Source organism: Rhinolophus hipposideros, assembly GCF_964194185.1.
Source record: "Rhinolophus hipposideros genome assembly, chromosome: 5".
Classification (NCBI taxonomy): domain Eukaryota; kingdom Metazoa; phylum Chordata; class Mammalia; order Chiroptera; family Rhinolophidae; genus Rhinolophus; species Rhinolophus hipposideros.
This window is the reverse complement of record NC_138051.1, coordinates 29,549,332-29,563,820: the sequence shown is the minus strand read 5'-3', so window position 1 is coordinate 29,563,820 and position 14,489 is coordinate 29,549,332.

Below are 14,489 nucleotides of genomic sequence, written 5' to 3'. Positions count from 1 at the left end.
CCTAGCACACAGGAGGCACAATCAATATGTATTGTTGAATGAAACTGCAAAAGATAAAATTATTTCTAGAGTCCTTGCATTTCAAACACTAATAGAAAAGATGAAGCTGGACTAGTCTTTGTGTTACTTATTTAGAATTGTCTACCCTGCAAGTCACTTGAGGTAAGATTTAATTTATGCAAAATACCTAGTGGTCAATTGGCTTGGTCTCTGTTTCAGGTACAGTGCTTGGCTGTAGCTTGTAGGATTCTGTCCTACAAACTGGAGGAATTCTCCCTCTGTGGGGGGTATGCCTTCCTTGTTGTGGACACTGCTCCTGCAGTAGGTGGGTGAATTGATCAGTGGATCAGCATTTTCATTAGAAACAAGCTTCACACCAAGTGGGTTTTCTGAACGATGCAGTCATGCCCTTACTCTCTGTCACTGAGTCATCTGACTGCTGTGGTCTGGAGGAAACAGGGGCTTGACTTGGAGTAGCTTCTGTTGGTCTAACAGGTCATCCCTAATCTTAGCTCCTACACTTCTAAATTAGGAGACATTAATGAGGCGATTCAGGATTTTGTTTTTTTAACTATAACTCCATCTGTTTTCTTGGGAAAGAAATCTAGAAGTTAGCCTCTGAGACACCATCCAATCCTGTTCCAGTTTTCAGAACATGATTTAAGTTTTCGTATGTGGAAAGCACTGTTCTCTACTATTAGCACCTACCCCATGCTGTTTCCTTTGTTTATTTCAGTTGTTCACTGGAAAGAACTATTGAAGTCAATTAATACCATCAATTTCCCAGAAGTTAGATATATATCCTGAACAATCTTAATTACAGCTATCTTGCACTATTAAATTTTCCCTGGACATGTCTTATTCATCCAACTATAGTTTGAGCTCACAGGGAACAGAGAATATTACTTTAATAATTTTCAGAGATCCTAGGCAAATTCTAGACCCAAAATCACTATTCAAACAAGTCAAGTGTATATTGAATCAAACTAACATTATATCTCGACTGTGACACAGACGAAATAGACATAATTCTGATTTACTTCTAAATAACTTTATTGAGGTATAATTTACATGCCATAAAATTCATTCACTTTGAATTTACTTCAATGAATTTTTTTAGTAAACTAATTGAGTTATGAATCCATTACTAAATCCAGCTTTATTATTTTTTTATCACACCCCAAAACATCATTCGAGCTCAAATACAGTTAATCTTTATTTCTACCCCTGGCCCAAGGAAGTCACTTTATATCTGTATATATGTATATATAAATGTGTGTATGTTCCTTTTCTGAACATGTCATGTTAATGGAATCATTTAATAGGTGCTTTCTTGTGTCTGGCTTCTTTTCCTTAACAAACGTTTTTGAGATTCACTTATATTTTAGCATTTACTAGTATTTAACTTCTTTTTATTGCCAAATAGAGTCCTTTGATGGATATACCCCCATTTTGTTTATCCATCAACCATCTATTGGACATTTGAGCTGTTCCCACTTTTTTTTGACTGTTAGGAAGAAAAATCACAAAGTAGACTCCCATTCTTTTTAGAACATACCTTCTCTAACTTTAAACCATTTACTATGCATCACAAATGTGTGTGGCACGGCAGATTCCAAACATGGTAGACTCCATAGCCAGATGATATACTCAGAAGATGCAATTCTTATTATACCAGATAATTGACCTTGAGTTCATTACTTAAACTCTTTGAGCTTTAGTTTCTTGTTTTAAATTGCATGATTTTGTATAAGAATAATGTACACAAAGCAAAAGATTGTTTAGCACATAGTATGTATATATATTTACATTTGGTGTGATTTGAAAGCTTAAAAAATTTGTTTTGCAAATTCCTAACCAAAGAGCTTTACCCATCACAGACTGCCATCCCACCTGCAACTCTCTCTAAACTTAATAGAAATTCACAATTAGGCAGCCCACTTCAGAAAGATTGTCATCTCTTTGTGTTGTGAACTTATGCGGGGATTTCCTCAATGTTTATGAAGTTGGCCTCAAGAAAGCAGCATTTCATCCTTCCTTTTGAACCACAGGTAACGGAATCTAGGGCAGAATTGATTGGTGTGTTTCTAGGACATTTGCATAGTTTGTCTCTCTGATTGGCTGGCAACCAGGTGCAGAATCCTGTTTTCTGAAGCAGAATATTCCACAGATCTAGGTTGCAGAACGTTATTCTGCTAAGGTTACTTGGGGAGGATAAATGGAGAAGTATCTTTTGCCAGCCTCGCTAATAATCTTATGGCTTCATCTTGACAGTAAGTCCTTGGGTTGCTGAAGATATTCCGAACAGTCTGAGGTGGTTGATGGGGAAGGAAGAGCACGGGGAATGAGGCCCCTCCAGGTTTTATTGGGGAATGTGTGATGAAAAGGAAAACTGTAAAGAGACCAGTTTCTCTGTTTGACCCTGTCTTTCTTACCAGAAGTGAGCAGCGCATCGAACGTGGAACAGAGACCTCAGTCACTGCATGTTCAGGAAGGAAAGAGCACCAACTTCACCTGCCGTTTCCCTTCTGGCTCTTTTACTGCTTTACACTGGTACAGATGGGAACCTGCAAAAAGCCCCAAGATCTTGTTTGTAATTAGTTTAAATGGGGATGAAAAGCAGGAAGGACGAGTTAAAGCGACTCTTGATACTAAGAATGGTTACAGCTTCTTGTACATCAAAGGATGCCAGCCTGAAGACTCAGCCACATACCTCTGCGCCTTTGGCACAGTGCTCTTCAGGCACCTGCAGCCCATACGCAAACCCATGGCTGGTGCTACTCTGGTAACTGTGTGAACGAAAAGCCATGTGTTTGGTAGAAAAGGCAAATTCAATGAATTACAATGTTTTATATGATCATGGAGGAACTGCAAACACAGATAAACAATCATTCTAGTCACTGTAGGTTCCTCAACTAATTGGACCCTTAGTGAACACTACTAAGCTCGACTCCCACCAATGTATTAGCCACACAGTCAGATCCCTTGCCTCCTCTTTTGGAAGGATTCCAAATGAACTAGATGAGTACTCAAATTTATCCGAACTACTCTGGTTAAACTGGGGTAATGATTATGCCTCATGTTGCCACTTTCTAAGAGCTAATCTTTTGAACATATTTCTTGACATGCAGGAATGGAACGTGTGGATATGCCCTCTTCTCATACACCTGGCATGGAATTGTATGTTTCACACCAGGACAGGCAATGCTGCCTCATTTAACTCATTGGAGATTTTGATTTTGGTTTACTTTAACCTCCTTCCTACATGAACATCTGTATTTCATTTCTTCTTTTATGTGACTATTTGCATTTTAAAAAATCACTTGTGATACTGAATGAAGCATTGATAGTAGAAGTTCACTACTAAACGTGATCTATCCTCCAGTTTCTACTGTGATTGTCATATTGAAGAAGTAACTGAACTGTATGATCTAAGTGTCTTAATTTGCATTTTCCAGGTATATGAGGCAGGCCGAGTATCTGGTGCTGTGATCATTTTGAGATTTCAAAACTATCTATCAGTTTGATTTCCCATTAGTACTCTAGATGCCACTAATCCTGGAGCTTCTGTAGGTTTTGGCAGCATGATTTAACTAACTTCTGGGTCTCTTCATCTAATAGATAGAGTTTCAGGTTTCCTGACATCTACATTAAACTACTTATCCAGCTCCAGTTCAGCTTGCTAAATTATGTTGTTATTGCTCTCTCTCTCTCGATTTAAAATTTTATTACTGTCTTTATCACATGTTTAGGAAAAAAATAATATTGAATTGCATGCAAATCCCTTAGACTGGACCCCACTGAAGAGATACAAAGTGGATGATTTTTTTAAATAAAAAATCATTCATAAGATAGTATTGGATCTGTTTGACCATCAGACTTGGAATGGTTGAAATTGTTATGTTATTTGAATATGTGTAGAAGTAGAAGTGTATAGCAGAGGACTGAGAGAGGAGAACCTATGGTTCATTGTACACTAGTGTTGGTGAAGGTAATCAACACAAAAGAAGAGCCACCACTGTTCCTACTGCTGGTGTTATTTCTGCTCCATGTGACGTCTGCGGGCTCAACTGAACTGAAACACCGCAATTAGCTCAAATATCTGGAGCCTCAGTGGGAATATCTGGAAGTCTGGGCTCACTTCCCCCTGAGGTATTCTCAGGGTCTGTTCCTTCCCACATGGCCTCTGCTTGTGATCTCTCTAGAAGGGAAGCTGTACATCTTACTTGGTGGCTCAAGACTTCCAAATCATAAAAATGGAAGCGCCAGACCATCTTAACGTTTAGTCTCGGAACTGCCGCATGTTACTTCTTAGACATTCCTTTTATGAAAGTTAGTGATGGTGCCAACCCAGTTTCAGTGTGGAAGGGGCACACAAGGGCATGGGACACAGAAAGTTTGGAGCATGGGAAGCATCTTTGGCCACTACTACCACTAGAGCTAGTTGAATAAACACAGTCCTTATGACAGATGGGTCCCAGGATGCCAATGAAGCACAACACACGTTCAATAATTTTCAAAGTCCCGTCATTTTTACCTCTCAAAGAGCACTCATATCTATGTCCTTATTTCTCTGTTCCATGCTTGCTATTTTCCTAATTCAACCATTCAACCCCTCTCACTTGGATGATTGCAATGGCCTCCTTCATATTGTGATTTATAAGAAAAATATATGCTTGATTATTCAGATTAAAAAAATATTTTTCTCATTTATATTTGGTTTTATTCCAAGGCTCCTGACTCAGAGCTCCTAATGCCCCTTGAATGTCCTGTGAGAAGAGCAATAAAGGTAACTTTTCTATAGTAATGAGGTGACATTTGCAAAACCCTTAGCTAATCTAAGGATGGGGGGTTGTTGCCAGAAGACTCAGTCATGTGATTGGAGGGTTGGAACTTTCAACCCACCCTCCCCCAAGGAAGGGAAAGGGACTGGAGATTGAGTTTAATTGCCAATGGCCAATGATTTAATCAACCATGCCTATCTAATATACCCTCCATAAACCCACCAAAACAGGGTTTGTTTCCCCAAAACCAGTTCAGACTGGTCTTATCCTGTTTAATGAGATACTGAGTTGCTTTTCAGAGAAAATAGACCAAAATCGCAAGTCATGCAGCTGAAGCATGGTCAGAGGAGAGAATCTTGACATCTAGCTGCACACAGACCCAAAAACTGGCATACTACACCCCCTCCTGCACCCACACAGACCCAAAGGACCAGAACAGAATTAGAACTTGAACAATGGAACCCTTTCAGAAGTCAACGGTTCACTTTCCAGGAAGATCTGCTGTTGACACTTCTTTACCATAAATAGCCAAGTTATTCCAAGGTCCTCCTAATCAAACTTGCCCCACCAGCACTTCCGCAAACTGGTTTTCCCTATCCCCTTAAAAACCCTTGGCCTGGTCCAATGAGCAAGATAGATTTCAAGCACCTTTAGGTCTCCCATCTTCTTGGTTGTCACTTTATCGATCCATAAACATTTCCTTACTCCAATCTCTGATGTTTTCAGTTTCAGCCTTTCGAATTATGTGGCACACTAAGTCTGGCTCAATAACACATTCAGAGAACTTCCACGTTGGTGAACACGTGGAGGTTTGGGGAGTATGATGACTGGAAAGGATATGGAAGCCTCACACCTTTTCCCCTTACTTTGACCTATGCATCTCTTCCATCTGGTTGTTCCTGAGTTATATCATTTTATAATAAGCTGACAATCTTGTAAGTAAAATGTTTCTCTGAGTTCTGTGAGCTGAACCACTCTAGCAAATTAATCAATCCTGAGGATGGGGTGTTGAGAACTTCTGATATATTTGGTTAGATGTACAGGTAACAACATTGGATTGGACTTGCGTCTGAATTATTGGGTAGTTGAGGGGGTCATACTATAAACTGAACCCTTAACCTATGGAATACATTATATGGCAATACTTCAAAGACATTAGAGTTCCTACACTGGGTTGAATGCTGTGCCCCCAAAATGTATGTCCACCTTAAACAAATGAGAAACAAAAACTCATAGACACAGACAATAATTTAGTGGTTACCAGAGGGTAAGGGGGTGGGGGGTGGGTGATAAGGGTAAAGGGGATCAAATATATGGTGATAGAAGGAGAACTGACTCTGGGTGGTGAACACACAATGGGATTTATAGACGATGTAATACAGAATTGTACACCTGAAATCTATGTAAATTTACTAACAATTGTCACCCCAATAAATTTAATTAAAAAAAAATGTATGTCCACCTTATTCCATGGAAGCTGTGAATGCAAATTTATTTGGACAAAGAGACTTTGCAAATGGAACTAAGTTAATGATATTAAGATAAAATCACCTTGGGTTATCCAGGTGTGTCCTAAATCCAATGAGAAGTACCTTTTGAGAGACACACAGAGAAGTTCATGTGAGGCCTTCTCAATGGAGGTAGAGATTGATTGGACTTATGTAGCCATAAGCCAAGGAACACGTGGACACACCAGAAGCTGGAAGAGGCAAAGAAGGACTCTCCCCTAGGGCACTCAGAGGGAGTGTGGCCTGCTGACACTTTGAGTTCTGACTTCTGTCCTCCAGCATTGTAAAAGAATAAAGTATGTTGTTTTGAGCCATCAAATTAGTGGTAATTTGTTATGGTAGACCCAGGAAATTACTGCAGTCTCCCAAAAGTAACATTTATAAATAGCGACAAACACCTCTTGTTTCTTTACACTCATGGAAGGGTGAATTTAAATTGGGGTTTTGGAATATTTTAAGTTCAAACTCTCATATATTTTATGTGCAAACACACATATTTTTAAATCATTCAACAAGTGTTTAAGTATCCACTATTTACCAGGTATTATAGTAGCTTCTGGGAACATGATGATAAGCAGTAGACAAACATGAGTGCCTACCACATGTCAGGGATATTAGTTGTGGCACATCAGCAAACACAACAGAACAAACTCCTCGTTTTAATGGACGCTACATTTTAGGGGAGTGCTGTTTGATAAAACTTTCTGAGGTAGTGGAAATGTTCTATGTCTGCACTGTCCAAAAGCCACTAGCCATATGAGGCTATTGAGCACTTGAAATGTGGCTAGTATAACTGAGAAACTAAACTGAAAACTTCATTTAATTTTAATTAATTTAAATTTAAGTAGCCTCATGTGACTAATAGCTACCATACAGGACAGCACAGTTCTTGAGCATGATGCAGTTCGTATCCTTAAAGTACATGTGGCCAACTCAAACAATTAGACGGTCATTATAATACAGAGTGGTAAGTGCTGTGATAAGAGAGACTGCATTTTTGTGGAACCAGAGAAAGCTATTCTACCCAAATATTTTGTTTTAAGGAAGACTTCTTAGAGAAATTAATGTCTGATAGATTAGATTTCTTTTCAAATCATATTGATTGTTTACATTCCTGATATGTGGGAAAGTAATAGAGTGGGACAATATATATTAGCTCTACATTGGATAACTTACAACCAGGGTAATCTGTTTGAGAAGAGAGAAACAGGGAACTTTTATCTTCCATTTTGACATCATAGGTGGCTAACAATAAATTAGAAATTTTTTCCACATTTTCCCCAATGCCTGTGACTTAATATGTTCCATTAGCACATGCACCAACACACACTACATGATTCTGGATGAAAGTGGAAATGACAAATTAAACTTTTTATTTCATTTTGATGCCCTAGTTTTAAATCACACAATCCAATTTTCAAAGACAAATGATCCCCCCAACAATATCGGTAAATTCTTTATTCTAAACCTTGACAAACATACGTATATCACTTGAATTAGAAAACACTGTATAAAAATGGATTATAAATCAGCTATTTTTCAGTCCTGTCACCAGGGGGCAGCATCTGCAAACATAGACCCGCCTCTGTAGGTGGGTGAGAAAAATAGTTTGAAGTCTGATTGGTTGTCTCAAATTAGTCATCACTTTCCCTCTTTCTTTCCAAAAGACAGTGGTAGAACACATTTCTTTGTATCTGGAAGAAGCTTGTACAAAGGAACCCACTTAGCAGCAATCAGATTTGGCAACTATTTCTGAACAGGAAGAAGAGGGAGATGCTACTCACAGTACCAGTGTTGTTCTTATGGATGCACGCGTCACGTGAGTGTGAGATTTCCCCCATTGCTTCCAGAGAATTCAACATAGTGGAATATTATCTGCAGGCATCGGCAGCAATGAGGTTTCTGATTAAGAGCAAAAAATTTGGGAGAGAAAAATGAAAAAGGAGGAAAATAAAAGGAGTTAGGAAGGTAAACATGTAAAGGAGAAAAGTAGACAAGAATGAGAGAGACCATTGTAGTTCAGAGAATAGAGACCTAATCAGACTTTTTCTGATGCCTCCCCCTTTTTTTTTCCTGAACAGAAGTGAATGGACAACAGCTAGGGCAATTTCCTCAGTTCCTGCTCCTACAAGAAGGAGAGAACTTCACCACATACTGCAATTCCTCAACCACTCTACAAGTCCTACAGTGGTATAAGCAAAGCCCTGGGGAAAGTCCTGTTCTCTTGATGATGCTGGCCAAATCTGGACACGCGTTGAAGCAGGAAAGACTGATAGCTCGGTTTGGAGAGACTAGAAAGGACAGCTCTCTGCACATCGTGGGGGCTCAGACTGCAGATGAAGGAACCTATTTCTGCGCAGGGGCACAGTGTTCTCAAAACACCTGCAGCCTGTCCCCAAACCTTGCTGTGGGGCTCCAGGAGCAGCTCCTCCTATCTCTCCTCAGAGCAGGAGTCAGAGAAAGCTGAAATCACAATGTCTATGAAGAAATTAAATTTTAATGAAAAATATCTCCAGGCTCAGATGATTTCTTTGGAGAATTCTACCAAACATTTGAAGAATTAGCATGAATTCTACAATTGCTTCCAGAAAATACAAAGATGAAAATAATTTCTAACTCATTTTATGAGTTTGTATTGCCCTGAAACAAAAATCAAAGACCATAAGAAAAGAAAACTACAGGGAAATTTCCCTCCTGAATAGAGACACAAAATTTCTTAATAAAATATTTGCAGAAGGAATTTATCAATATATAAAAAGAATAATCAACAAACACAAATAGATTCTTTTTCAGGCATGCAAGGCAGCTTACATATGTGAAACCAATTTATGAAATCCACCACATTAACAGGCTAAAAAAGAAAAAGCATATGATAATATTAATCTATGCAGACAAAACAATAATGCAACACACTAAATGATTTTCAAATTAAGTTGCCACCAAAAATAAATAAGAGATAAGAATTTTATAAGAAGCCAAATAAGGGTATACACACATGAACAGGGGAAAGAAAATATCTTGAGCATAAAGAGGAGGAGAAACGTTCTGAAAATAATTTATTTTAGTAAATAGAACAAAAGTTTAGAAAAATTGCATCATCCATTTAATAAGTAAATGGTGGCTGTAAAACATAAAGCAAAATTCTAAAAATAGTGAAAAACTGAAATGAAAAAGAAGAATGAAATGAGCATATGGACATAGGTAATACAATAAATACTGAAACAATAAAATTTGGAAAATACATGTACTGTGTGTGAAGGGTTGTTGTCACGCAGCAGCCTACCCGTCTGTCCCCTCATCCCTACCCCTAAAGAAAGGAGTGTCTGTGAGACAGACAGATCCTTTCAGGGACTTTGCTTCACCTTTGTGCTTACACCTTATGTCTCCCTGTTTGGCCCCAAAGGATGGCTGATTAGTCAATGACCTCAAGGGAGGAACAACCTAAGACAGGCACAGTCACCTAGGGGCATCTGGAGAACTCACGGGGTTGATAGAGGTGGGCATAGAGCCCGACCTTCCCCCGGCTAAGGCAGAATCTCTGCCTCTGTGGCTATATTCCATCCCACAACTTGCTTGGGAAGAGATTCAATGATGTGATAATATCAGTTCTCCATCTATTCGTATCAGTAAGTTTCAGCATAAAGGTTTTGTCCTTTGGGGAGGTACATACAACAATTACTAAGACATCCTGGGACTTTCGGTTCCAGCCGCCTACAGGCAAGGGTGATTGGTTTGAATCAGTTTCCAAGTATAATGCATGAAATTCACAGACCGTGGAGAAAACAATGTTACTTCCTTGTGTGTACATCAATAAAAACCACAAGGTGGCTCGATTCGGGGCTCTCAGTCCTTGAGGCTTGAGTCCCTTAGCCCCACTCACACTCTATTCTTGGCTACTGTCTTTGTTAACCCTGTGCCGCCCTTCTCTCTTCCTAAATCTCTTGTCGTGCAGGACGCAACGAAGGGTAAAAAATTTTCTTTTCAATAATGGCATTTAATAATTTGTCATATGGAAAAAAAATGTATCTTGGCCTTTATATCACATGTCAATAGCAGTTCAGGTAGAGTAAACATTTGAACATAAGAATAAAATAAAGAATATAAAGTGTGTAGAAGAAAATACAGAACTTGTTGATTACTTTCTGTTAAATTAATATTTCTTAAACAGAATACAAAAAAAATCTAAGCATCAAAGTTGGACTCTATTATAATTGCCATGAAAATTAAGTTATTTCAAGAGTTAAAAAGATAGCCAATAAATAGAAGATATTTGGAGCTAATATTGTCAGAGGGCTCATTTTGATTAAAAATGAAAAGATCTTCAGATCAAGAAGACAAGCAAACCAATAGAAAAGGCAAAAGTCTTAAGCAGGTAGTTTACAAAAGAAGATATTCAAATGGTCAATAAACATGCCATTTACAAAAAATACAAAAGCAGACATAATTAATCCATGTGTTGGAAGTCAGAATAGTGCTGCCTATGGAACAGAATCATAAAGTTCATGAAGGGAGCTCTGAATTGTTGATGATGTCCTGTTTCTTGATCTAGATACTGTTTATCAGGGTGTGTCAATGTTCTGGAAATTCATCAAGCTGTATACTTATATTTATACTTCCTTTTATGTATATTAGACTGCAAAAAAAACTTTTAAATGATACCATGGCCTCATATTAATTATAAGGTGATATGTGAAGTGAAACCAAAGTTTCATGTGTTTTCATTCTAGTTTTTCTTTTTTGTGCCTGAAATATTTGACTAAGAACATGCTTGTTAAAACAGACATGACTCAGACGTGTAAACTCTGGCCCTCTTTTAAAATGCCATAGATGAGAAATGTCTTTTTCTTCTGTCAGGGATACAAACGTAGCACTTTGGTCCCTTGATATGTAGTATCAAGGAGCCTACCTATTGACATTTGGAATTATTACAAAAAGTAAAAAAGTCTGTTGAATAGGAAAGGATGATGAATTCCTTAGGATATTTACATCTTTATTAATTATATAAAGATGTAATAATTCATCAAAATAGTTTCTATTCATGGCAAACAATCCTCCAGGCACCGTCGGTGACTTTATTGGTGCACTGGCTCCTTCTGGCCCTCTGAGCTTGCAAAAGAGAACAAATCCCATTTGAAGTGCAGCCCCCACACTACAGGGGATGAGCTGAGAGTGAGCGCATCAGCACTGATGATTTTGATCACCAGAGTCCATGGTGACTCCAGCCCGCGAAAGTCTGGGGAAGGCGTGTACTTTTATCTAAGAAATTGCCAACTAAAAGAACATCAGAATTCTCTAAGTAGGAATAAAGAAGTAAATGCACTATTTGTAGGTGATGAGCAGTATCTGTTGTAGTGTAAACATTAAGGGTTCCCACTGCCTGTGGCAGAGTATGTGGTCAATAAGATTTGTTGGCCACCATCTTTGCCATAACTAACATTACCCCAGAATCTAGTTCATGGTGCCAATGTGCTGTGATAGTGGGTACGGGGTTCATCCAGCCTTTGGATTAGGCTGGCTGATGAAATGTAAGAGAGAGGGGAATGTGCTGATTGATGGTTATCTCTAAAACATCTTTGGAAGGATCATCTTTAGGTGCCATATCAGATAAGGAAGGAAGAGAAGAGAGGAATGATCTTCAGAAAGACAGCACAGGGGTCAGATACTTAAATTATCCATAGAAAAGCAAGAAAGAAGATTCCCAGTCAACCTAAATAAACAGTGCACAGTCTTCCAGCACATTACAGCCTCCATTGCGGAGACCCGGGTGATTATTTATAAGCAATGAGTGCAGTGATCCCTGGGCTTGAGGAATGCTGCTCCAGGTGTGCCCTCTGCACATGGGCTTTGGATGTGAGGGAGCAATACACTTTTCCAGAGCTTGTCAATGTCAGAAATGTCCAAACTTGTAAAGAATTTTGATAAGAATTTATTTGAGCAAAACAGGATATGCCTGGAAGGAAGATCTCAATAGACTGAGATAACTGCTTGAAGAAATGGCAGTTTGCAGCTTCTTTTATGCATTTGGAATTAAGGAAGCTTACAAAAAGGTGGGAAAAAGGAAGGAGAAGATTGGATTAGAGGATAATTAATAAGGTGATGTGCTCTCTTTATGGTGGTTACTCTTATTTGAAAAGTGTATTAACCCCAATGTACAAGAACAATGGACAGGGCTTGCGGAAGGGAAAGATGTCTTTTACTGAAGAAGTTATGTGTCAGCGGCATGACCAGGCACCATGACCTGCTCAGTAGGAATCTATGATCAGATCACGCTGTGAAGGTCCTTTCCATAGAACACTTTTTGCATCCACAAGCTTCTATCTATAAATAGAAGCACATGGAGACTTTCTAATGTAACATAATGTAATGTTGTCGCATTCAGCACAAAACGGGCAGTGAGGGAACGAAAAGAGGCGGTTTCGGGTTAAGTTTTAAAAAAGAAAGAAACAGAGACTTAAGGCAGTTAAATCTCAGAAGGCCAGGAGGCCTCACTGTCATGAAAGACTGGAGCCTGGACTCAGGCTAACTGGTGACTTTTACTGATATTCACATAAGGCATTAGCATTATTTATTCCACGGTCTGTGAATCTCATACATCTTAATAGAAAACCAAACCTATTCTGGTCAATCACCCTTGCCTGTAGACAGCTGGACAGTAAGTCTCAATTTCCCTAAGGGACAAATCCTATATGCATATGAAAAGATGCAGAGCACCTCATTGAATCACTTCCCTTGCAGGTTTTCAGAAGGAATGCAGCCACGGAGGCTGAGACTTTCCTTAGCCTGAGGAAGGTGGGGACTGTGCCCACTTATGTGAACCCAGTGGGTTCTCCTGTTGGTCCCCAAGACTGCGTCTGGCTTGAGTTTTTCCTTCTGTGATGAATCTTACTCATCATTGACTGTCCAGTCATCGTTCTGGGAGCAAACAAGGAGGCATAGGGTGCAAACACAAAGGTTTAGCAAAGTCCCTGAAAGGATCGACTTATAGACCCTCCTTTCTATGTGGGCAGGTAGAAGGAAACAAAAGGTTAAGCTGGTCTGTGGCTACATAATGTAACATCCTAATGTAATGTAATGTAATGTATTGTAATGTAGTGCTTGAGAACTGAATCCATCTGGATAGGCAGAAGTTACTGATTTATGACACCTGCTGAAAGACATGAGCACTGACTAATTTTACTGTGTTCACGCTCCTCTGTACTAAGACCTTTGGAAGCACATTCAGTCTTACCTGTGAGTTCTCCTTCTAGAGAGGAATGACTCACCAAGGAATTTGACTCTTATTTTCTAAACTGACCTACCTGCCTTCGATCTTCCCATGGAAAGTTTTCCACTTTCGTCTCTAAATCTCCATTCTATTCTAAACAGACATTCAATGGCCTCTGTGAAAATTCCTTCCACATGCCCTAAACTGGTACCTGACTCTGTTTAGAATACAGTTTCTTTCTCTTGTGGTTTCTCCTTAATCTCCATCATCTACAACACGTCACCTCAGATTTCGAGATAGGAACGTCATTCTCTTCATCCCCCGGCCCAAAAGAACCCAGAATATTTATTGTCTTTGCACTTTTGAGGCCCATGCCTTTCACCCTGACTTCTTCCTACCCCTTTTGTCACTATCGTCTCTAAAAATCACCAAACACTCTCCCTTATATATTGACGAGTTTAACACAGCTCTTAAATACTACATGACTTAAATGTGTACATGGACAATTCAGAGAGAAGACTGAACTCATCAACTTTAAAGACTGTTAATTAGTATCTATTTTAGCTATTAATACCCATGGCCACACTCTGGAAAGAAATGACAATAATTCTCCAGTTGGATGTTGTTCTACGCCTGAAATCTTACATCCTGTTTAAAAACTCTCATCCTTAAGTCCCACACAGTTACTTCTGCTGCACTTGTCCTTTGACTATATATGACTATTTAGCCTGCTTGCCCCTTTATTGTCATCTTATATCTCATAGGCTTTTTGTCTTTTATGTTTACCTATAACACTAAATTCCATAGGCCATTACTTTAGTCAGTCTCTAATCATTGACCTCATTGTTCTTTCCCTAATTCTGTGCCATATCAATGATCTTAATAGTTCCCAATCAATATCTACCTTCTTATAATGTATACCTTGTCTAATAAGCAGAGTACCAGATACTCAGACTGGTGTCCCTGAAAGTTGTTGGCATTTTTAACACTAAC